Source organism: Gorilla gorilla, chromosome 7 (genome assembly GCF_029281585.2).
Source record: "Gorilla gorilla gorilla isolate KB3781 chromosome 7, NHGRI_mGorGor1-v2.1_pri, whole genome shotgun sequence".
NCBI classification, from domain to species: Eukaryota; Metazoa; Chordata; class Mammalia; order Primates; family Hominidae; genus Gorilla; species Gorilla gorilla.
This window is the reverse complement of record NC_073231.2, coordinates 139,944,704-139,969,915: the sequence shown is the minus strand read 5'-3', so window position 1 is coordinate 139,969,915 and position 25,212 is coordinate 139,944,704.

Sequence of the window (25,212 nt, the reverse complement as noted above, 5' to 3'; positions counted from 1 at the left end):
AAAATGTAAGTTTCCTACGACTTAAAACTTTTCCTCCAATACAGACACTTTTTTTCCATATTTTCTCACTACAGAAACTCTACTAATTCTTCAAAGAATAGTTTAAAGCCTTCCTTGCCTACAGTTACCGTTTATTTAATATTTACTCTCTACCAGAAACTGGGGCAGTGAGGACCATATAGGAGTTCTGCTCCAAGAAGTCATTCAGGGACTCAGTTTCCTTCCATGGTGAGGCTGTCTCAACCCTGAAGCTGTAAACCATTCTGCTGGATTCCCTATATCTGCCTGCCAGGATGGGATGAGAGTAAGGAAGAACCGAGAGAGGTGGACATGGTTGTCATTTTGACTCTATGTAGAACATATACATATGTTCCTAGCTAATGAAAAGTGAGCCTGGGAAATTATTTAGGTTACACCAGCTACACTCCCACATTATGAAAAGATACAGTATTTTGTTGAGTAGTCTGGTGGGGTCTCTCAAGATTGAGCCAGAAGCATTTTAGGGCTCTTTGTTAATAGGGGTTGGATGTGATGCTGTGGCTGGTGGTCCCAGTGGTCCCAGCAGATGGTGGCTTTGGATTCTCTAGTTCTAACCGACCATATGACCAGTTCACAGTACCTTGGCACCCTTTCCTGCCCTTCCCCTTGCATGTACATATCTGTGTTATGCAAAAAGAAAGAAAGCAAAGTCCCAAGGAGAGGAACAAAGTCCATTTGGGAGCCCTCATTAAGAGATGCCCAATAAATACGTCACTCCAATCGGGCCTTTTGGATTTACAAGATTTAATTCTTCTGCCTCTCTGGAATCCCTTGTGGGTAATTGCAGTTGACAGGTTTACGCCTCATGACGGGCGTTTTGTCACTCAGCTCCAGCCCCTGCAAATGGCTTTACAATCCGTCAAGCCTAAACCTCTTTAAGCGGTGGCAACTGATGTCAGATAACATCCCTTGTTGTGATTCAAGGCTGAATCTTACTCTGGCATGAAATAAACGGAATCTTTACTATGGAAGGAAATGGGAAACTGAAGGAAAGAGGACATTTCGGCAGGAAGATGAACGGAGGCTGGCAGAGGTGGGTTCACGTGGCACCTGACACATCTGCGTGCTACCAGAGCAGGGCAGGCCATGAGGTGTCGTGCACATTGCCTGTACCTGCCATGAAACAGGTCTGGGTTCCAATGCAGCCACCTTGGTTAGCTGTTCAGAGAATGCGTGCCGGCTCCTACCTTGTCTCTAGTGCTGAGCTGATAAGCTGCGGCAATTTGAGGAGGTCTGGGGACAGTCTTGCAACTTCCCAGAGCCCCGTTGCTGTCTTCCGTAAAACAAGAATAATAATGCATACCTCACAGGGTTCTTGGGAGGATGTAATGATAGAAATCATTTACTCACGTAAATATTTTTTTGAGCAGTAGGTATGGACCACTCACTCTTCTAGGAACTTAGATAGCATCTTAATTAAACTGTCCCTGCTCTTGTCAGCTTAGATGCTAGGGAAGAGGTAAGTGCTATGGCTGACTATTAAGAAAATGTGCAAAATGTCAGCTGAGGGTAAGTTTTATAGAGAAAAATAAGGCAAGGTGAGGAGGAGAGACAGGGTTCTGCTGTTTGTTAGCCAGAGACCAGCCTGTGCTCGTCCAGGGCACCCACATCCCTTCCTGTGCTCTCCATGGGCTCCTAGGGGCCACTCTCTGGTCCTTGCATGTGGCCCCTAGGTCTCAGAGCCAGTAATAGTGCAGCGAATTCTTTTCATGATTCAAATCTCTGAGCTCTCCTTCTGCCACATCTATCCTGTCTCAAGTCAGAGAAAGTTCTCTGGGGATTCAATTGGGTCCACCTGGGTAATCCAGGCTCATCTACTTATTTTAAGGCCTGTAACCTGCATTACATCTATGGAGGCCCTTTTACCATGTACGTATTCACAGGTTCTAGGGGTTAGGGTACTGATATCATTATGGGGAGCCATTATTCCATCTACTACAGCTGAAGAGGTAAACATCAAGAAGGGCTCCAGGGCAATTTGACAGCATCTGAATATGCCTGGCATTGCACCCAGAACCTTCTTATCAGACAGCAGTTTTTCCCTAGGACACCTACAAGATGATGCTCAGCTCCCCCAGTACAGCCTTTCCAATCTGTCCCCTCTCCCTTTCTATAGCCTCAGCTCCTGATGATTTCTTGTTGTCATTCCTCTGCCCCAGCAAAGATGTCCATTTGCTACTTTTGACCACTCTGCTGACAAATCATATCTCTGTCCCTCACACTTTACACTGTTCATACATAAAAAATGTACTGAGCACTAACCATGTGCCAAGCACTACTCCAGGTTCTGGGGACGCAGTAGTGAGCAAATCAAACAGTGCCTCTCGGTCACAGAGCTTACCTTGTTGATGTCCGTCTCCACCTGGGGAACTCCTACTCCACTGCCAGATTCCGGTCCAAATGCTCCCTCCTGTATGGAGTCTGGTCCAACCTTCCTCACAAAAATATGGCAATATCCCTCTGTGTAACTAACTCAGAAAGAGTTATCTCTGAAACCCTTTAAAAAGAAGAGCATCACCGGGAGACAGTACCCTGACGGTGTAAGCACTGGCTACCAAGAGATGCCATGAAGTTTTGTTCTACCACGAATGCCTGTCACCCCCAGCACTCCGGAAGTCAAATGATCATGCTCATTCTCATATTCTAGATGCTAACTGGTCTCATCTCTTGTGCCAAAGCAGAAGGCCTGTTTCAAGTGTCCACGAAAGTACACTTCACTTCTATCGCTTAATTCTATACCCTACTGAGTGATATTCAGTTAATCCACCCTGTTTACACGCCCCCAATAGGTCCATATGACCTCCACACCCCAAGGTGACCATTATTCTCTTCCACTCTCTCTCAGGACTTGTCCTTCCTCCACCTTACTGGACTACAGACCACACTGACTACTCTCTGCTCAGTTAGCACCACTCAAGCCTCCGCAGGGCTGCATCCTCACTCACTCTTCCCTAGCCTGAGCCGCCCTCCCGTGCACGTGAAAACTGATGAGATGAGGGAAAATCTGAAGGGCATAGTCCCATTCAGGTGAAAGTCTTCTCCCCTAATCCCCCCATCTTCTTTTTATAAAGGACATTTTCTTTTGATAGGCAAGACCTCTGATGAGAATGAATATTGAAGGTTTTGTTTGAGTTACGTTTAGAACATTTATTTCAGAATTGTAATGTTTCAGGTTTGTGACAAATGCAAAAAAAAAAAAAAAAAAAAAAAAAAGATGGGAGGTAGGAATGTTCAGGGTAAACCTGACACCAGGCACAAGGGCACGGTCCAGCCCCGAGATTGAGACAATACTATTGCCACAACACACCCCCTCAAATCTGCATGACTCCTAACTTATGCCAAGTGAGTGAGTGAGACAAACAGCCTAGACCTGTTCCAATCTGCCTCCCAGCCTGCGGTGAATCATGTCATTTTTCATCAGTGTACCTCTCAATCGAACAGAAATGATGGTTTTATAAGGATTGTCCTGTGGTTGTCAGGAATATGGCAGTCTGAAGATAATTTTAGGAAAAAAAAAAAACAATTTTAAACCTTCCCAGGTATCCCATGGCTTTTGTATCCTATTGGCTTTACTGAAGAGAAATCTCAGTCTGAGGCAGTTGCTTTTGGAAAACTTGATTGCGTTCACAGCTCCTCCCCCAGGAAAGGAAGTTTCAGCCCCAAAGCTGAATTTTAGTGGCTACACTAGAAGCAGAGCCTGCTTACAATTTTTAAAATCTAAATTTGCCTTCTAAAAAAAATCTGGAACTCCATTCTTTCATTCTCTTTATACATAGATATATATGTACACCTATACACATTTTTATACATATTAGGATACATGTATATGATATATATGTAGTATACATATGTGTACTATACATATATATCTATACTATGCACATTATGGCATATGGGTTATATATGGGCTTTAAAAATCATGCCACGTAATCCTTAGTCCTATAGCATCACTCATGGTCTCTTGTGAACTATGAAATTTTATTTTCCCGGTCCTTCAGTCCAGAGTTTCTATCTCAATCTTTGCTCTGTCTTTGCACTCCTGCGTGACCTTGGGAGAGCCCCTTAGGATCCCCGAGGCGTTGATTTCTCTTAGGCAATTTTAACCATAAAGATGCATAACTATTATATGCATGGGCTTTACAAGTCTTCAAATGCTTTCACATGCTGTATCTCTTCTGCTATACAGAACAACCAGTAAATGTGGGAAACTCTGCCGTATTTACTTTAAAGTTGAGGAAACTGAGGCTCAGAGAGTTTAAATTACCTGCTGCATCCCCCAGCTGGATGCTGGAGCCTGGACAGCTCAGGGGTTCCCACTCCCATCCTTTTTTGTGTATCATGCAGGTATCCAGGGGCTAGTGAGTGGGCTTGGAGGAAGAAAGGCAGGAGGGAAATTCGTAGGGCAACAGGCCAAATTATTATAATAGTTTTTTTTTTAACATGGTTCATGGAGAACAGAATCTTATTGTATTGGCTGAATATATACACTCCCATTTGTTTTTCATTACATCACTGTCTGATAGGCATTCGGGGTCCTATTTAGAGAGAGTCAGCAAGGTAATCGGGAACTCCTGTGCCTAAAGTTGCACAGCTAGTAGTGACATAGAGCCTGATGTGAAGCCCAAGCTCCTTCAACTATTCCACGCTGCCCTTTAAAGACAGAGCCACATAAAGAGAAATACTGCTAACTGCTGTGCTATGGTGTCTGTTTACAGCTGAGGGAATTTGACCATCAGCGATGCGAAGTTCTGTTTTGTGAGTCACCAGCCAAATAGCCCTGCCTTCAGAAGTTGAGTCAAGACCATCTTATTCCCAGTTTCTTACTTTAATCACCAGCAATGCTGCCCACTACCAATTTCTGAAAAACTTTCAACCTTATTACCTTCTCTTAGAGAGCTTTCTGCTGAAATCTCTTGAGGCAAACTTCATCCGTTTTTTTACCCCTTCTGCTTTTTTGTGATTAGGGTCTTTCTATCACTTGGCTGCTATTAGGTTTCTATTACTCTGTAGCACACATCACACAGAAGCAAGGGCCCCTTCATTTAGACAGCATGCTGCAGCTTTTGTAACCCAAAATACACATTTTAAATACAGCTGGCTCTGCAGATCCTAAGCCAGCATTGGGTTTAGCCCTAGAATTGTCTTGCAAACCTTTATTCTACCTTAGCTAGTGATGTAGAACTAGAATTAAGTAATCATGATGATAGATCAGTGTAGAACATTTTATCTACAATAGCTTCAATAAGCTGCTCAGAGCGAAACATTTGGAAGAAATTGTTATTTTGTGTGCCAAGAAAGAACTTACTTAAAGGGAATTATGAGCAACAAGGTCTCAGCCAACATGAAAGTTAAAGTATTTACACTTCTACATAACTGCTAGTTGACAACTTTGAGACATGTAGTACAGGCATTTATTAGCTACTCAGCCACCTTAGACGTTCACGTAGTATATTACATTGAAGTAAAAAAGACGAACTCACCCAACAAAACACATACGAGCTTATTTGTTTTATTCTTTTTTTTTCCTTCTCTCATGCAAGTGGGGATAGAGATGGAGGATTCATTAAACTTCTATTATGTGATGGGTATTTTACACATAAAATCTTGTTTATTTTTCCCAGCGTGGTGCAGATTATCATTTTCATTTAGCAGGTGAAAAAATGGAGGCTTAGCTAGGTGAAAGGACTTGGTGATAACAACAATGCTGGGATTCAAACCCAGGCCTCTGATAAAATATATTTTACATTATACCTCATTGCCACATGGGAGTTCTCAACATGGAAAAGCCATTCTTGTGAGTGCTGAAGATGTGTTTTATCTTCGATGTCACAGAACTCTTCACCCTAGTGCCCAGAGTCACAGACCTGATTCATGCATCCCAGTATGTAGTGAATGACGATGCCAAGATCCAAAGGTAGAGAAAGTAGTCATTGGCCTGCATGATTTCTTTCTCCAAATGCTAAAGATGGCTGTTTGACGCTGCTTCCCAATTAGTTGTGGTTATTCTCTCTGCTCTACACTATAATTTCACTTTGCAAATAATTTCGCTTTTTCTAGGGTTTATGGTTACATCTTATATGGTTCAACTTTATGCAACTACATCATATTTAATGGACACATTACTAAAACAGGAGTCAATATTTTTAGAGCTACTTCTGCCACTTACTAATGAAGTGATGTGGCATGTTACTTCACCTGCCTGAGACTCAATTCCCTCAGTTTCAAAATTCAAATAAATAAAAACAGTCTGAGTTATCTCTCAAGATTTTTATCAAATATTGCCTGAGAGCAAAGGTCGCATGGGTGCATGGTAAACACTAACTGTTAGCACAAACATCACAGACACCCATTAATCCTGAAACTACCATGTTCAAAATTCATGATTATCTTCTTTTGCCAGTCTATAAAATCTGATTGGTAGAGCATGATTTTCTCTATACTTACACCTGTTATATTTGTATAGATTTCAACTACCTTCTCACAACTTGACATTCTTGCTTCCACTTTATTTTTCTTGTTTCCTTATTTCCTCTATTTTATTTTTTTCTCTCTCTCTATCTCTCCCTTATGGTGTAAAGAGGGAGGTGAGAGAATGGAAATGTATTCAATGTGATTACAATAAAATAAGAAACTTGACAAGTGTTGCAGGAGGGGTACAAACAAAAAGAAAGGGAACTCTAAGGAGGCAATAATTATATCTAGTTCTGTTGGAGGTGGAATAGAACATTCTAACAAAGGAAGGACAAGAAAAAGCCTCAAAAGGAGATGATATGCTACCTATTTAATAAAAATAGAAACATATTGCTAGGCGCAAAATGGGGCTGGGGAAATAGTTTTCAAGGTAGATGAAATGGCATGATCAAAGACTCACATCTACAAAGCGTGAGTCCCAGAGAAAGTTTAACACACAGTTTCTACCCCACTTTCCTACCTTCTTGGGTAGTGAGATGAACTCAGACCTTCCTCAAGCATTCTCCCTTTCCAGCTCCATCCACCCTATGCACATTGCCCCAAACCAAACAACTTCCATCAGGAAAAATGATCTGATTAATATATTTGGATATGGTTGTAATCTTTGGAGATGGTACACATGAGCCATCCTCAGCTACCTTCATGAACTTTTGTAATTAATGTAGACTCAGCTGTAGGAGGGGCCAGCAGCCACCACATGCCAACAGAGGGACACAGCAGGACGCGATAAGGTCCCTGAGCATGGACTTCAGAGAATAACCATGGCTTCCACTTCACTTCAACCTCCTAAGTCTTGCACAGAATGTTTCTTGAGGGCAACGTTAGCCATGCAGGGAAGGGGATTCTAGAAGATGCCATTCCATCTGAGTGCAGCTGACAGAGCAGAAAGCCACAACAGTAAATGAGAGCTTAGGTCTCAAAAGTAGTGAGGACAGGAAAGAGGTTCTGGATCCAACCCACATGAGACTTAGAACCTAGACCTTTGCATAAAGCTCTGAACCCTCTGTAGAGTGGCTTACAGGGCCAATTTGAGATATGTTGTATTCTCAAGTGAGTCTATTGGTCATCTGCTTTCATTTGCACATATATTTCAAAAAGTGAACTATGATGTTAGCGCCTGCCTCATTTTAAGACTGCCTTTACATCTTTTTCACAAAGATTAAGCTAATTGGGGTAATATCAGTGATGTCATAGTGGGGAAATTATAGTGATTCACTTTATCACCATGGTAGGTAGGTAAGATCAACCTTATATGATAGACATAGTTTATAAGTTATGCAAAAATATACAGTGTAAAATATACATTCTAAGAACATTTGTTTTACATCAAATATAGCCTAGTGCCAGTCTCAAGATTGCGATTCAAGAGTTCTTGTAACTGCAGTATTTTTGTAAACTTCTTTTCAATATAATAAGAGAGGCCTTCGCCTATTTTAGCAAGTCATTTAGAAAGGAACTCAGCCCTGTGATGAACAAGATCCAGAATAAACACAGATTTGACTTAATTTTTATGCTGACAGGTATGCCGATATTTACTCATATTTCCCTTTTTATCTAGAAGGTATATTGGTTAGCTCACAGTTAATCATCTCAAAGTATCTGAATCAACAGACTCTCGATTTTTAAAAGTTCTTTATTAACTGTTAACTGGGTTTCATTTAGATTCTGATTCAACTATATTTTCTAGCCAAGGATGAAATAAGAAATAATGTTTATAATTAAAAGTCTCCATAGGACATAATTTTAAAAACCCAGAAGAGAGAGAGAATTTCTGCCTGGGGTATGGGGAAGGAAAATTAGAGCCTTTCCTGAGAATAGAAAACCCAGCATTGGGCTTCATGTGGACCTGGGGCTTGATTTAACACTACCTGTGTGGGGCAAGAAATCCCACTCAAAGAAAGTAGCGTAAAAGTCAGTCTCAGGCTGAAGATAACCACTGGAGCTCAGACATCTTGAGGGAAATAGAGTTGTCCCTTGGTATTCATGTGGAATTGGTTCTAGGACTTCCCATCTGAGGATGCTCAAGTCCCTGATATAAAAAGGTGCAGTGTTTGCATATAACCTACACACATCCTCCCATGTAACATGTCTATATTATTAATAATACCTATATGATATAACTGCTTTGTATTGAGTATGAAATAATGACAAGGAATAAAAGTCTGTGTGTGTTTAATAAAGACAAAACGTGTTTTTGAATATTTTTTTATCTGAGGTTGGTTGAATCTATGAATATGGAACCCACTAATTTGGAGGGCCAAGTGTACTCAAAATACACAACAGGAAGGATTTTCAGGGGAAAATTTTTAAAAAGCTTTATATAATAAAGTGTTTTTATAAAAAAGTAAACAGTAACAACAAAATGAAAAATATTCACTTGTGGAACAGTGAAAACAAAACAAAACTGATTAGACTACCTAGAGAATGAGATAAAAGACAGTCTGAAAATGAATACAAAATGTGTGTATGTAATATAATTAAATACATAAAAATTAAAAATTGGAACAGAAAATCCAGAAACACTATTAATAAAGAACTGCCAAATTTGGAAAAGAATATATTCAGTGTTCTACCATAAAAATATTCCTATTGAGAAAGAAGCTCGCAGGGAATGGGTAGATTAAACATCAAATTAGTTACACCTGAAGGAAGAACTAGTGAACTGGAAGCTCAATCCTGGGGTAATTACCAAGCCTGTAGCACACAGTTACAAGACAGGAAATTTGAAAGAGAGATTAGAAGACACAGATAGTAGTAGATAAAATGATCCAACTTATCTCTAGAATTTCCAGGAGGAAATGATGGAGAAAATAGAGGGAAAGACATATTCAAAGGGGAAATGTTTGAGCATTTTATGGAATGTGTGAAAAATATGAATCCTCAGATTCAAGAACAATGATAAATACGGAGACAAAATAGAAAAATGAATTAACTCCTAGACATTTAATGTTGGAACAGAAGACCAAAGGGAAGGGGAGGAGGACTTTTAAAACAACCATAGAGAAGATAGAGGTTTACTGCAAAAAGGCATCAATTCCACTGATGCAATTTCAGTGATTCCTCAAGAAAAACAACTACAGCTAGCTATGATGTAATCACATCTTCAATGTGTCAGAGGAGCATGTCAACCTAGAATTTTATACCGAGCTAAATTATCACTCAAGAATAGATGAAATAAGCATTTCTACAACTTCTCCTCTCCCCAAAAGAAAGAAAATTCCAAGAGGATTGCCACTCACTTATCTCAGTGAAGGATATACCAAAGCCTGGAACACAGCTGCCCCATCTCACATGTGGAAAGTAGGGGCCCTGCCAAGGCTGACTGCACTGGTGATTGATATGGGGGCCCAAAATGTATACATATAGAAGAAACGTCAGACCATGAGCCCCTGGATAGCTAGTTCACTTTCCTATTAGAAACTAAACTCTGAAAGAAGCAAGGACAAGCAAAGAAATTGATCAACATATGAGAAAACCTGAATAAGAATTGATCAAATAAAACAACCTTTGTCATAATAATAATGACTAATTTTAGAGTTTACATACAATGGGAAATTAAAATGTTAAATAGCATCCTTAGTAAAGCAGGAGAGGTATAATTGGAATTAAAGAGTTTTAAGATCCATGCACAATTCAAGAGGAGAAAGGTAGGGATATTAATTAAATTTAGATTTTGTTAACTAATATGTGCTTATAAAAGTTTAAGGTCATACACTAAAAAAATATAATTAAACTGTCTATAGATTATAGGAAACTTCTTAATGGTGAAAGGCAGGAAATAAGATTAAAAATAGACTCTCAGAGTCATTTATAGGTTATTTATTTATAGGGAGCCACACCTTCAGTGTCTTCACTGGCCCCATGCCCAGCGCATATCCACAGCATGGATGATCTCTAAGATGAAAACTATAAACTTTATTGCAAGACATCTACCAACGCCAGAATCAATTAAGATTTTGAGAACTCTTAGAGGGAAAGAAATACAGACCAGAAGAAAACGGCCAAAACGTAAAAAGGAGTGAGGCTATTTTCACTGCTCTTCTTCCCCCAGCATAGAAAAGGGCCAGACAGCTGCCGCATCCCACATGTGGAAAGAGGCAGCCCAGCCAAGGCTGACTGCACTGGCGATTGACATGGGGGCCCAAAATGTATGCATATGGAAGAAACAACAGATGAGCCCCTGTAGAGCTAGTTTATCTGGAGTATCTTCAGGAGGTCAGCCCTTATGTGAGGCAGTATCCACTGAAATGAGTGAGAGTAAGAACCCAGATGTCCAGAAATGCAAAGTGTCCAACTTAGAAAAAAGGGGGTTCTTCTGAATGGACATCCTTTCATACCTCTTCCATGCTCCTCTTTCCATATCTTATCAGTGAGTGGCAGAGAGGTTATTAACTTTTCCAAAGTCACACAGCATCTAGGGGGCCAATGTGGAACTTAAACTCAGGTCATTTACATTCCAAACTCTTGCCCTTTCTTCTAGACTACACCATATTTCTAAATTTCCTAAACATTTTTTTACTTCTCTGCATTCCTTTCTCTTTGGTCAGTTTTTAGAGAGCGACCACACACACAAATACATGAACGCACATACACACATTTAAATCTGCACATTTACAAGCTCAGGTCCACTCAGCTAGCATAGTCCTGCTCATCTACAAAGAGGGTTTCTGTTTTGCCGGTCTGAACATTTTTACCTTAACATTCTGCTCCTGTAGCAGAGACATAGTGCTTAGAATTAGCAAGATAACCAGAAATAAATCTGGCTCTTATCCATCATGTCTTCTCTTTGAAACCAGATGAAAGGGGACCAGGAGGCAACCCAGGGGCTGGCACTTCATCCGTACCTCTGTGGGGGTTTTAAGCACGGTTTCTCAGCACAGAAAAGCCCCAATTAAGGAGAGAGAAGGCGGAGGTTTTGAAGTCTGGTCTATTGTAGGTAATCCACTTAAGGGAAACGAAAGAATAAATCATGAAAATGTAGCATCAATGCTGAAGGAACATTAGATGTCAGTGTGAAACAGGGTCTCAGAGCATAGGCTTTGGGGTCAGAGGAGCCCGGATTTGGATTATAGACTGGTCTACTACTGGCCATGTGAGTTTGGGTAGGGGACTTATGCTTTCAACTTCATGTCTCAGTAAACAACCTCTGCTTGTTCACCTCTTTGGATGTGAGCTCACTATCTCATAGAGCCTCCTTTAAGTACATTATCTCATTTATTCTTCCCAGTAACCTAATGACATAGGTCTGTTAGAAAGTTCTTGTTCATCCTGCACGAACTTTCTTCCTTGTGGTTAAGAACATGCAACCTAGAGTCATTCAACCTGGGCTTAAGCTCTAGTTTCATCGCTTACTTACTACATGTCTTACCTTGGACAATTCATCCTTCTGGTTCTCATCATCCTCATCTGTACAAGGGAGAGAGATTGTGGATCCTGATAGGGTTGTAGAGATTATAGGAAGTTCTATGTATACAGTGCTTGGCATGCTGCTTTGTGGCCACTGCTCAACATTTGCTGGCTGGTACCTCTCACCAGGACCACTTTCCCAGTCTGTGGGTTCTGGCCTTGTTCTTTCTAGACTGTTCACCACACTGCTGTCACTATCATCTTTCTCGTATATTATGAATCATATCACCTCTCTGGCTAACTTTTAAAACTGAGCTCCTCAATAAAATCTGGACTGTATGAAACCTGGCATTTGAGGCTTTTCGTGGCCTGCCCCCGACATCCTCCTCTCTTCTTTACACTAGAAGACTCTGTTTCATGAACACACACACCTTTTGGGGTGTTCATGCCTGCTGCCTTGAAAGCTCTCTCCTCCTTTTCTGGCTGACAATCCACCACTCCTTTTTAAGGCCACATCAAAAGTGAACCTCTGAGAAATCTCTTCCCCACCCCATCAGGCACTAATCTGGATTCCAAGAGCACTTTGTCCATTTCCCCAACACAATGCCTGCTATATGTTGAATTTTTCTGTTCCCTCGCTGGACTGCAGAGGAGGAATGAAACCCTGTTCACACAAAGGGACTGGAATATAGCAGGTGCTCAGGTCTGAATAATTTCTCCCCCTTCAAATCACACAGCCTTTGTGCCAATGATAGTTTCTCGCTCCAATAATTCAACTGCTGCTAATTGCATTTAACATTTTTTTTCTGCAGGAATTTGGGCAGTGTACCCATGAGCCTCTCATTATCTCTTGCACTCTTTATGCTAACAGAACATGCAGAAAAACCTATCCTGGCTTCCACACTCACCCTTCAAAAGGCTTTTCTGAAAGTTTTACCTTAGACTCTAACTCCAACAGAGACACTATATTAGAAGTCTGGAGTTGAGGGAATCGGGGAGTCTCTGAACCATATACCAGTAGTTCCCAAGGTTGCAGATTCAGAATCGGCATTGGGGTTGCTTCACCACGCATAATTAGATGCTGGGGAATTGATTTTAATTAAATTACCTCAAGTCAAGCCAGTTGATAAATTATAATGTTCTGTTATTAATTCTCACTGAAAATTGTCCAGAGTCAGCACATCTTGGTGCTAAGGTCCCTGTGGAAGATGAGCACGGTCCCTGCATCAGCAGTAACTGAGAATAAAGTGGTTCTCAATCACAGCAGAAGCCTCCCCGCTCCCAGGTGTGGGAGAGGGAGCTGAAGACGGGGAGATGCAATCGAAGAAGCACCTGTGATTTTCCTCTACGTACATTCACCTATCATCAGCCAAGGAGAAAGAGAGCTGCAAGTACAGTTGGAAAAAAATGTTTGTTTTAGCAATGTTCAAGGTTTATATAACTGATTTCCAAAGGCGTTGTACATATATTATCCCACTTAAGGCCCTTCAAAACCATCAGTGGGCAGGTTTATTTGTATGAATTTTTAAATGAGAAAACTCGGAGCTCAGTGACTTGCCCCTGACTCATAAAAGCTTTAATTTGTGCTAACTCACACAAGTAAATTTCTAAACCAACTTTAATAGCAATAAGAAACTGTAATCATATGTTTTAATTTATTTGTTTACTTGTTTAATGTCTCTCATCCCCATTAAAAAATAAGGGCCTCATCAGCCTGTAAAGCAAAACAAAAACAACAACAAAACCACGCTCACTGGTTTAAAAAGAAAAAAGGACCTAAAGGTCAGATGTGGCTCATCCTATTCACCAACCTATTCCCCAAATCTGGACTGAGTTGGCATATAAAATCTTCATCAATATTCATAACACAATGTTTGATTCAATCATAATAAATGAGTGTATGAAACCTAAGAAATATACTACCCCAAAAAAAACAGAAACAAAAGCTTTGGTGAAATCACATTGCAGACAATAAAGCTGAGTGGGAGCAGAGGATTTTATTGCTCCCTTCTTGTGCCCATCCTCAGTAACTTAGCCCCTTCTACAGATAAGTGATAGCCAGAAAGAAGTCAATGCTGGCCTTTGGCACAAGAACTGAAAATATAAGTAAAAGTAAGATGAAACAGACATGTATTCTAAGAATAAATTGTCCAAAGAAATTCTGGAAGGGTTTGTACAACTGCTTCATTATAAACTCAAAGCAGCTTTAGATAAAAGGGTTTCTCCAAAAAAGGTCAGAAAGAGATGCAAAATCAGGAGGATAATATAAGGCAAACAAATAAGGTTAAAATCGAGTAAGTTAGCTACAAGGCTGAGGGAAAAGGTATAAAATAGATTAAATTATAAAAATGATTAAAGACACCTTAGAAGCAACTAAATACATGCAAATGAAAACAGTTGGGCATGTGTTGTCCTGTCTTAAAGAGAGTGCCTAACACAAAGTGGAGGAGAGTAGTGGTAAAAATTATTATAGGGAAGCTAATGAGTAGCTAAGGGAGGCAAACAAGTCACATTCTGAACTCGGTCTAGTGCTTCATCAGGGGATAATAGAATAGGAAAAGTCCATGAATGCATTTGAAGATCCAATAGAAGGAAACTTCTGAAAAATTAGGAAAACCTTTCAAGATGGGTTCATGTATTTCAGGAATATGAAGCACCACAAGTGAGTAGAGCAATAAGGTTCCAAGAGAAATTTTTACCCAAGCATTTTATACCAAGTGTTCCTCCAGCATAGAGGCTGGAGATGAACATCCTCCAGTATACAGTACTCATGAACACTTCTTAAAAGAATTTCTGAGTAACAAAATTCAACGGACCAAGATGTCCTTCAAAACAATATGCTAAGGATTGGAGAAAACAAGAAATAGAGGTTGGAGAGAAGTAGAAGAATACATAAGTATGTAGATTTTGTTCTATTTTTCCACTGCTTTTAAAAGTAATGAGCATTTATCATTTTTACTTAAAAAGTAAAGTCTTTATTTTATAGTAATAAAATTTAGCCCCATCTTGAACAATTCCAGTAAGTCCCTGTTGAGGCATGCTAGGACCTTGTTAAGAGGCTGGTAGGAAAAAGACAAAGCTAAATCACTAAATCATATATTTCTTTCATTAAGCACAGTTTTCTTGTAGACTATATGCTTGGATCTGCCCAGTAGGGCATGACACTGGCCTGAGAGTGCTGTTCTTGCAGGCCAAGCATGAATACACTCAATTCTCAGTATCCTGCTTTCAGGTAGATGGTATGATCACAAGAGGGCCCTGCTGAGACACAGGATTCAAGGAACAAGGGTTACCCCTGGGGAAAAGGCTAAGTGCTAAGGCTCTAAGACTGAGAGATAAAATATGAGGTTGAAAGGAAAAAAATTAAGCAAAATTGAAGGTTAGCCTGAGCATGCAGAAGCGGTTTAGCATGAAGGCAGCAACTTGGTGTGCTAACAGTTTCTTAGTTCTTTCGAGGCTATTGCAATTCTGGCATTCAGACCTCATCCTTAAGTGAGTTGAATCTACTCTTGCCCTGAGTCAGATTGAGGCTGTAGGTTACGCCCACCTGTAACTAAGGTACTGATTGGCTGAATAAGGTAGCACTGAGTGTACAGGTGGTCCAAATTCATTGAGTTGATTGTGATGTGGTTAAGCTTTGGGTCCCCACCTGAATCGCATCTTGAATTGCAATCTTCAGGTGTTTAGGGAGAGACCTGGTGGGAAGTGATTGGATTGTGGGGGTGGTTTTCGCCATGCTGTTCTTGTGATAGTGAGTGAATTCTCACAAGATGTGGTGGTAGATTTTCGGGTGCTGACACGGGTTCTCTCTCACCTGTTGCCATGGAAGACATGCTGCTTCCCTTTCACCTCGACTGCAAGTTTCCTGAGGCCTCTCCAGCCATACGGAACTGTGAGTCAATTAAACCTCTTTTCTTTATAAATTACCCAGTGTTGGGAAGTTCTTTATAGTAGTGAGAAAACAGACTAATACAGAGGGCAGATTGTGATTGAAGAAAGCTATAAGTCTGTGTGTTATAGGTCGCTAGCCCAGATGTGATAAACCTCTGCTTCATATTAGGTAAAATCAGGGTAGACAACTAACAGAATTTTAATAACCTAATTATTAACTAACTTCTTTCACTCCTTCCTAAGGATGAACTATTGGAGAGGAGTTTTGCCATAAGCATTCAATAAACACTGGTTGTTTAACTGTATACATTTTATTTTTCTTCATTCTCTTCTCCAGAATTCTCTCTTCCCTGCCCCAACTTACACTCTTTTAGTCTTTTCAATGATACTTTGGGAACATCTCTTGCATTTATGCCTTTCTCTCTATTCCATCATAACCACCCTAACTCAAGCCATCTTCACCTCTCACCTTTGGTACTGTAAAACCTCCATGAAGCAGAGACAGTTCTTATTCAACAGCATCCATGTGCTCCTCTATTCTCGTTAGCTTCCCTTGCATTTGGGTTGGCTTCATGCCTAGTTCTGGGAAATGAAGAAAGGAATGTGTGTTACTTCCAGGTGTATATGGTTTAGCGAATGATTTGCTAGGTAGTTTTCCTAAGTGGTTACCCTCCGACCAGTGCTGATTTCCACTTACATTTCACCCATGTCAACAGTCTTTTTGCCATTTTAGTGTGTCTGTGCCATGGAAACACATTGTGGTCTCAGTTTTTATTTCCCTGATGATGAATAATGTTGAGCACTTTACAATGTGCTTAAGGGTCATTGGTAGATCATCTTTCACAAGTGTCTCTTCAACTCTCTTGCCCATTTGTTTTTAAATTGAATTGTCTTCCATTTTATTATTAAGTTGTAAGATTCCTTTGTATATTCTGGATAAAAATATTTTGTCAGACATGTATGCTGCAAATATTTTCTCTCATTCCATGGCTTCTCTATTTTCTGAACAAGGTCTTTTGGTAAGCAACTTTTTAAAAAGTTTCATAAAGTTCAGTTTATCAATGTTGAGTGTTTTCCCTTGCCTCTTGAATCCTATTAGCCTACTCCAACGTTATAAAATTTTTATCTTAGGTTTTCTCTATAAAACTTATAGTTTTAGTGTCTGTTTAGATTTATGACTCATTTTAATTTACTTTTGCATATAGTATAAGATAAGAGTTGAGATTCATTTTTGCCACTTATTGAAGAGTCTTTTCTTCCTCCCATTGAATTGCTTTGGAGCCCTATTGAAAATTATTTGATTGTATAGATGTGGATTTATTTCTGGACTCTCTTCCAATTCCTTTGATGTTTTTGTCTATTCTTTCAACAATATCACATTCTATCTACTATAGTCTCAGACCAAGTCCATTTTTCTGTCTTTATTATAATTGCTAAGGCCTCCTGTAAGTAGAATGTTAAGTATAAATGGTGAGAGCAGACGTCCTTGCATTGTTGCTGATCTTAGAGGAAAAATGTTGATATTTCATAATTAAGCATGAAACAAGCTATAGGGAATTCTCAGATGTCCTTATCACATTAAGAAAACTTGCTTTTATTATTAGTTTTTGGATAGTTTACAACATGAGGGAGTTATATGATCTTTTCTGCACTTACTAAAGTGATCATACAATTTCACCTTTATTGTAATCATTTTGTGAATTATATAGATTAGTTTTCGTAGGTTATACCATCTTTGCACTCCTGTAATAATCCCTACTTAGGATATATCATTCTTTTATATAAGCTAAATCTGGTTAGCTAATATTCTGTTCAGAAATTTTGTGCCAATGTTCTTGAGAGATATTAGTCTGTAGTTTTAAATATCTTGTTCTGGTTTTAGTAACAGGATTTTGCTGGTGTTGTACTTGAAATGGACAGATGAACGAGTTAAGACAAGCTTAGTATTCTTTTTTTTCAGTGTTTTATAGAATTAACAAGTGCTATAGATCTTGTGTGTTCTTTGGGTGAATATTTTTAATTAAAATTAAATTTCTTTAAAAGATATAGGTTTATTCTTTTCTGTTTCCTGTATTTGGTAAGTTATAGTTTTTCTAAGTAATTTGTTTTTTTATGTGAGATATCAAACTTATTGGCATAAAGTTGTTGATATTTTCTAATTACCCTTTTAATGTCTGTAGAATTTATAGTAATGTCACCTTTGTTATTTCTAATAATGATAGTTTGTGTTCTCTCCTTTGTTATTCTTTCCAGTGATTTGCAATGTTATTAGTCTTTTTCAATAACCAATTTTTACTCTGATTTCTCTGTTGCTTGTCCATTTTCTGTTTTGATTTCATGTCTTTATTTAGATTACTTCCTTTAATTTGTTCTTTTTCTAACTTTTTAAAGTGGGTTTGAATTCTAACTCTGACAATGCTATAGGTAGGACTTAGGCAAGTTACTAACTCTGCCTCAATTTCTTTTGCTAAAATGAGGAAAATGCTGTTAAATGGTTTCTGTGAGAGAAAAATAACAGTACATGAAGAGTATTTTTACCCAACTCTGTTATATGGTAAGTACTTAATAAGTGCTAAGAGTTATTAAGCATTTAATAACAGCAATAATACACACTTATTGACTGCTTTAACGATAGGCTCACAGTAATCTCATGAAATAGGTACTTTCGTTTTCACCATTTTGCATATGAGAGAACAGCAACCTAGCAAGAATCCCTGTTCAAAGAAACAGAGAAAATAAATGGCAGAACTAGCACTAAAATCTAGGTTATTCTAGCTCCAAAGTTTGTGTTTTTAATCACCGTGTATATTGACCTTTAACAAAATAAGTAGCTGCCACTTATTGGGTATGTATCGTATACCAGCCCCTGTGCAGAATATTTCACATCCATTATTTCAGTTCCTCTCTTTGCATTGATGTGACTTTGATAGTATTGCCCCTGATTTACAGATGAGGACAATGAAATGCAGAGAGGTTAACTAACTCATCAGATGTCTTATGGCAAGGAAGTGGAACAGGAGACATTCCAACAACTCATGTTATTTAACATGGTCTTTTTATGCTTTTAGCTGGAAAACTAGACTACCTCTTTAGCTCTTTCTCCACTTATTTTTATTGTCCAAGTGATAACTCAAGGATAGGCTACTATTTACCATGAACAGTTACCACACCTATGGTCTAGGTGTTCAGCCAATTTTGAAACGGCCTCTTTCCTCAGTTGTATAAAACAAATATAGGACAGATCATAAGTTCTCCAATACGTGACTTGTCTTCCCCTGCTTTTCAAATATGTGCTTAATGCCAATCTCATAAAGTGCTCTAGCATTTTATATGTTCCGTTTATCTGAGATAACTGTCATGTCTGAGCTGTTACACTGTTATAAGTTAAAGAAATATATGTAAGTTGTGTTTTACAATAAAATGACATAGCAAATGACCTGATAATGTCCTCTTTATAAAATTATGGAACTTCAAGTATGATGTTTATGTACATTTCTAGAAGTCACACTCCAGATCATTTTAGATCTAGATCATGTTATACAAACCTATATCTCTATGCTACTCTCCCTCCATTTCTCACCCATGATTTAAATTTTACATCTCTGGTAGCTGTGATTCTGGTATCCATCTTACAATTACTAAAGTATTATAACTGCCCACTCAGAGAGATGGTTCGTTGGTTTGTTTGGTTGGCGGTTGTTAGTTTTTGTGGGGAGGTATATAGGGACAGAGATGGAGAGATGGCAACTCTCATTTGTTATTAAATGAAAGAAAACCTACTATACTTTGCATATAGGTTATCATTTAGTTCTCACAAGAGCCTTATAAGGTAGCTATTTTCTGTATCTGGTAAATAAGGAAATTCATACGTAGAGAAGTTAAGTGAGTTTCTCAAGCCCATAAGGTTGTCAAGTAGCACACAGGGGATTGGAGTCTGAATCTGTAAAACTGCAAAGCCTGTGTTCTTCTTTTAACACATATTCTGTAAATGAAAATTCCTCAGATTTTCCTCTGTTCTATAAAGGGCACACATTACTCTTTTCTAGCCCTTTCTAGATTTAAGGCAATAATTTCACATTTCTCTGTACTAAAGTGTGTTACCCCAGAGAGCAACAGAATCTTCATTTGGGGTTTTGTAGTGCAAGGTCTTGTAAGGCTTCTCTACTCCATGAAGCCCGCATAGATCCAAGTGCCTTTAAACTTACCCCTTCATCGTCCCTGGCATGTGATATTCAAGTTTGTATCCAATTTCCAGACAGCGGGATAGAGAAAGAAACAAATAATAATGGCACATGCAAGTTTATGGTTTTGTGATTCTACCAGGGTCTGGTAATAAGTTCAGACATTTTTATCAACAAGAGAATTGTTGGTTGCCTAAAGGGCTTGGCTTTTTACAAAAGTCTAGGCACGTACTATTAATTATCCTATTGTAGTTTGCAATAGACTTCATATATTTATTAACCTGTCACTGACACTTTGAGCATCATTGGATCTGGTGGATCAAAAGGCAGCTGCTTGAACAGCAGAGTGTCCCAGCTGGAGAGTCTTCATGACAGCCCCACCATAAACCTGACAGCCTTATAGATACTCAGTAAATAGGTCAGATCATCATAAGCATGGTTATTTTTAAGGGGTGTATTTCCCTCTAGCATTTATGTCTTACTTTACAATATATTTAGGGCATTTTCTACTTTGTTATTTTTTAATTGACAAAAGTTGTATACATTTATGGCATACAATATAATGTTTTGATAAGTGTATACATTGTGTAATGACTAAATCAAACTCATTAACATATCCATTACCTTAAAAATGTTTTTTATGGTGAAAACACTTAAAGTCTACTCTCTTCACAATTTTCAAGTATGTTACATTATTATTATTAACCATAGTCCCTGTATTGTATAATATAGTTATCCTGAACCTTTTTCTCTTGTTGATCTGAAATATTGTATTCTTGAACTAACATCTCCCCGGTCTTCCCCTCCACCCCTAGCCTAGCCTCTGGTAACCACTATTCAACTTGCTTATAAGAGTTTGACACTTATAATCTATAAACAAGCAAGATCATGCAGGTTTTCTCCTTCAGAGGCACTTTCTATTTTCTGATCACCAGATCCTATCAGCAAGAAACCAAATGTGTATGTGGACCAGTAAGATGTTCTGTGGCATATTAAAATGATCAAAATTCTGTGGACTGAGTTTTGAAGGGCACATAAGAGTTATCATGGCCTGGGATAGTTTCAGGAGAGGTATACTGATGTTTATGCTATGTGAAAGCAGCCTGCTTCTCGTCTTCATTATGATAGGGCAGGTGTCAACAAACTTTTTCTTTTTTTTTTTATTACACTTTTAGGGTACATGTGCACACTGTGCAGGTTAGTTACATATGTATGCATGTGCCATGCTGGTGTGCTGCACCCACTAACTCGTCATCTAGCATTAGACACATGCACACGTATGTTTATTGCGGCATTATTCACAATAGCAAAGACTTGGAACCAACCCAAATGTCCAACAATGATAGACTGGATTAAGAAAATGTGGCACATATACACCATGGAATACTATGCAGCCATAAAAAATGATGAGTTCATGTCCTTTGTAGGGACATGGATGAAATTGGAAATCATCATTCTCAGTAAACTATCGCAAGAACAAAAAACCAAACACCACATATTCTCACTCATAGGTGGGAATTGAACAACAAACTTTTTCTAAAAAGAGCTAGATACTAAATAGTTTAAGCTTTGTGAGCCACAATCTTTCTTGCAGCTATTCAACTCTGTCACTGTGGCATAAAAGTAGCCATAGGCAATATGTTAGGGAATGGGCATGATTGTGTTCCAATAAAACTTTATTTATAAAAACTGAGGATCAGATTTTACCCATGGGTATTGCTTGTGGATCCCTGGGATAGAAGTAAACAATTTTTTTGAGTAATTCCATACTACGTTCCTAAGCTGTGTTTATTTGATCCAGTAAAATGACTACAGCTGGAATAGCTATAGCAATTTTGGAGTCAACTCTGTTTTGTTTGCAATAATCCATTGGCTGTCTGAAACCCATCCAACTTCTATAAGAATCAGACAGGCAAGTTAAATGGAGATGTGATAAGACTCACCTCCACCCTGCTTTTTTCAAATTTTTGATGGCAACACAAAATTCTGTGATTTCCCTTGATACGGTTTGGTTCTGTGTCCCCACCCAAATCTCATGTAGAATTTTAATCCACATGTGTCAGGGGAGGGACCTGTTGGGAGATGACTGGATCATTGGGGGTGGATTTCCCTCAGCTATTCTCGGGATAGTGAGTTCTCACTAGATTTGATGATTTCATCCTTGCTCTCTCTCCCTGGCTGCCATGTAAGACATGGCTTGCTTCCCCTTGGCCTTTCTCCATGATTGTAAGTTTCCTGAGGCCTCCCCAGCTATGTGGAACTGTGAGTCAATTAAACTTCTTTTCTTTATAATGTACCCAGTCTCAGGTAGTTCTTTATAGTAGTGTGAAAATAAACTAGTATATCATACATCCCTGTAAGGTTTTAGCATTGCTTTTGCTTCTATCATGTTACTCCTTCCATCCATAATAACCTTCACTCTATTAGTGAGGAAGTCAACATAGGGAGTTTAAATGGCATGTGTTTTTGCAAATTGAAGGGCATGCTATCTTTAGAGATCCTGTAACATGGCCCCCTTGAAATTGTCAGATGGATTTCTATGACATACAGCTCCAATTCCTTAGTAGGGCAGCAAAGACTTCCACAAAGTGAGCCCACAAGTTTACCTCCTCCTAGCCTCATTTCTTCCCCTTAACCCATCACATCAGAGTCAACAGTCAAACTGGGCTTCTTATAATTCCCCAAGTTCACCAGGGTGTGTTTGTTTCTTCCGTGTTTGTGAAGGTCTTTTTCTCTTACCTGCTTGGTGAACAGTTCCTAGATTGTGCTAACTCTTCCTTGAAGACCTCCTTCACTTAACCTGCTGGTCTACCAGCCATAACCATGATTTTATGTGAGTCTTTGTAGATTCACTTTTCATAGAAGTCTATTGGACTTATTCATTTGTATATATACATTTTTTGAACACATAGAGGTGTTTTATTTGTACATATGTTTAATACGTATGTTTAATGTTTGAATCCCAGGAAGCTAGTACAATGCCTGTCAATAGTATGTGATGCTGGTGGTGGTGGTGGCTGTGTTATTCAGCACTTAACATGTGCTAGAGACTCTTTATAAGCATTTTACATATGTTAATAGATTATGTCAGCTGAAAGAATAAGCACACCCTCATCTCCATGTAACATAAAATAGTCACTCTAGCACTTCTCTTCTCTTTGGGGGAATTCACATAATTTCTTAATTTTTCATTTACTCTACCTGCCAATCTAAGGCAAAGACAATGGACTTTCCCTCCTTGGGGGGTGGGTTCTTGAGATCAGATGAACTCTTTACCAAGAAAACACTCAAAGTGGAGTGTCTCAGACGTCAACACATAAATAGAGAACAGCATTTATTAGCTACTTTGTCTCTCCTGGGCACAGAACTGACTCTAGCCAGACATCTGTCTGCGGTGCCCTTTCCAGCTGCCACTTTGTATGTTAATTGAACGCCCTTAACATTTATTATCAAATCTACTGGTTTAAATTTCTCAGATGAAGGGTAGAAGGCCGTCTTCACTCAGGGGACCCATCTTCTGTCACTTTATGGAAATGAAACTTGGAGTTTGTTTACTGCTGATCTGTGAAATCCCAGGTGGGGAAATGTAATTGTAGAGAAGGAGGCTAAGGCTGAGTCACATGTGTCCCATAAAATTGGTTACCCTGGATGCCCGAATTTGAATTCTTCTCTGCTCACAGTAACATGATTAGATGATGGCATCTTTTTGCTTCATGTACTTTATATCATCCTAAAAAGTATATATGACAAATAGATTATAAGCATGTAGGACATCTTATCAGAAGTGTTTAAGTCAACATCAATTATTTAAAGCAGAAGTGGTAAGCAAAAGCCAAAATACACATCAAAAAATGCTTGCACTACATTCACATTTTTTTGGATAAATGCATTTTCCAGGCTTCATTTAGATCTTATGTATTCTTGCTTTAAGATAGTAATAACATGTTCAGAATTGATTAAAGCAGATAGACTTTGAGAAGTAACTGATAGCTGATATAATATTTAAGAAGATAGGCTATAGAAGAAAGTCAGAAAACTCACAATAATCAGTTTAGGAAAGAGCCACATTCAGTTTAGGAAAAAATAGCTGCATTCATCCACATAAACTGTTTATAATACTACTTTTATATTTTCATTTGCATTAAATTCTGAACACACTACTATAGTTTGGCATTGAAAGTGGCATCACAATAAGTACCTTGCACCATAATGTGGAGAACAACACATGTTCCATAACCATATAGAAGAAGAAAGCAAAACGACAGTTGTTGATGGGTATGCTGTTTCTTGCTATTTATTTATGTTATCTCTGTATTTTGGTAATCATGCAGTTAGGTTAAAGTCTGGTCACCTGTCGAGAGTCTCCTCAAATAGGATAGGGTTCATTTCTCATCACCTATTTTCTTTGAAAAAATTAAAAATAGACACCTAGTCATTATAACTGTGGTTATTTTGGAGTGATATTTTGGTGGGCAGGAGAGGGCTGGCCAACTTTTGTATCTGAACCAAAAAAAGGGAACTATTATACTGACTAATTTAGGAGAATTTACTTAATGCCAGAAATTTTGATAATTACCTTATATTGCATTTTTTTCTTATTTTTTCTCTCTCAAATTGCAGATTGCATAGTCTACAATATATCCATTTTGCAGTGAAGGAAACAACAATGGTATTTCAACTTGTGACTCTATGCTGCTTCTAACACAGTCTACCTTATGATATAAAAGTGTGTTCAAAAATGTTATTGGACCAGAAAGAGGAAGTGATTAATTCTCCCAGGGTTACTTGGGAAGACTACATAAATTAAATGACACTTGGTCTGTGGCTTCAGAAATTATGTTTAATTGTTGTCATCTCACTTATTCTTGTCAAACCTAGGATATGATGGGCTTGAAACTTCATCTGCATTTCATGTGCTATGTGTATAATATTGGACTCAAGTACCATTGAAAAGAGATAATTCTTTCTTCAATAAATGTGAAAATAAGACCTCTTATCAGCTCGATGTTAATAAGATGCAAATTCATGCCAAGAGAAGTCTGAAATGTCTTTTTTTTAAATTAGGTCTCTCAGCTAGCTCTTGCTTCTTTTCTTACTGTTATTGTATTACATAGCAAAAATTCTGAAATAGATACAAAAGTCTTTCTATAGCATTATACTTCTAATGCACAGTTCCCAACACCCCTTGTCACTGTCTTCAAAAATCTGGTGAAAAGGATGCTATTTTATTACATCTTTTAAACACCTAATCTGGTTTAGTTTATCTCTGTATCTGTGTATCATC